Genomic DNA, 1,986 nt, shown 5'->3' on the forward strand with positions numbered 1-1,986 from the left:
CAGTCTTATCGGAACTTGTTAAAAAAGTAAATTCTTGGGCTCCACCCCAGGTAAAATAAATCAGAAACTCTGGAAGTCTAACCCAAATAGCTTATATTTAACAAGGCCTTCCAAGTTATTCTGAACACAATAAAGTTTGAGAACTACTGGATTATACCCTACTACCCATACTACTTTCCCCTAAGTTGATCAAAAATTTTTCTGGTTATTTTATGGTTTGGCAAAAAAGGAAAATACTGCCTTTTCTGGTACATGATAAGAAGTCAAAGTTATCTTTACTTCCAGATTCAAAGGGGTCTTGAATTTAGGGATTCATCCATTGGGCCCCACTTTCAAGGTTACGCTTTTGAACCAAATGAGTAGTGACCAGTTATTCCTTATATGCAGCCTGAGTTATATTTCTATGCGAGCAGGCAAAGTGAGCTAGGGAAAGTCTGCATCTCAGAGAACCATTAAAAAACATTTCTTTTATTTTACTTAACAGTGAGTCACACTGAATTCTTTCTTCTGCCAAAATGAAAGCCCTTTACCCTCCATTTTCCATATATGTCTGTGACCCAAACTTTTTAGCACAAAACCTGCAGTATTTTCTCCTTATAAAAGCAAAAGATATTTCAGTGACTTATAATTATCTCTGATAAAATGCCCTAATTCTAGCACAGGATAAATTTGTCTTCTTCCAACTTTGATCCTATCTTTTGCTACATAATTCTTCTGCCCCCCCCACCCCCACCTCCTGCTTTTAGCCATAGACAAAAGCCTTAACTAGACATTGGTATCTCAATCTTACCAATGAATATTCTTGGTCACAAGGAAGATGGGACTAATAAAGAATCTTTCCCTTCTATTAGAGAAGAATTCCCAGCACACAGCATTTTGATAGTGATTTAGTAAGTGTTATTAAAGCAGCCCTGTAAATATTCTAACTAGATTTAGTCTTCAAATGAATCCTTCATATCAATGCACAGGAAAGTAGATGAATTAAGATTTATATCTTTGGAGCATAGCAAGTACTTTACAAATTAATATTTCTCGGCCACAGGCATAGCAGTCCCCTACCTAATTTTGCTTATTGAAGAAACACAAACAGGTACAACATCAAAAGTGTCATTGTCTTTCCAAGTTAAAATAGGGTCTAGTTTATACCTTAAAAATTTATTTTTTAATGTTATGGCAATAACAATTGACCTGGTCAATGATCTATAAAAAGTATGGAATATAAGGAAGCTATAAGTCAAAATGAACTCTAAGGTTTATTATGTTAAAGGACTATGCTGTACATTATAAGCAGATATGAAATATAAGGCTCTTTGATAGTAAAAATTTCTATATCGCCATTGAAAATGATTTTTCTCTTTGAAATTATTTCCTGAAGGTATGGTGTGTTTAAGAATCTGTAATCACAAATTTAGATCTCTATAAACTCATTTTATGTAATAAATTTTAGTTCTTAAGTAATCGCTCAATTTTCATTAAATACTGAAGAACTATTCATGAAAAATTTGAACAGGCTTTTTTAGAGTTTGCTATAGTTTTTATTGTGGTTAATGTGTAGACCATTTTTTTAGGCCTCTCATAACTAATTAATTAATCAATTTTATTTTTACTTTTTTTTTTTAACCTTTTGACCCCCTTCACTTATTTCTCTCAACTCCATCCCCAATATCTGGCAACCATCACTTTATTTTCTATCAATGAGCTTGGGATTTTTTTTTTGGATTTCACACATAAGAGATATCATATGGTATTTGTCTTTCTCTGTCTGACTTATTCTACTTAGCATAATGCCATCAAGGTTCATTTATGTCATCACAAACAGCAAGATTTGATTCATTTTTTTACGACTGAATAATATTCAATTTTATATATACCATAATTTCTTTATGCATTAATTCATTGATGGACATTTAGGTGATTTCCATATCTTGGCTATAATAAATAGTGCTGCAATAAATAAGGGATTGCATATATCTTTTTAATTTAGTA

This window comes from Pteropus alecto, unplaced genomic scaffold (genome assembly GCF_000325575.1).
Source record: "Pteropus alecto unplaced genomic scaffold, ASM32557v1 scaffold33, whole genome shotgun sequence".
NCBI lineage: Eukaryota > Metazoa > Chordata > Mammalia > Chiroptera > Pteropodidae > Pteropus > Pteropus alecto.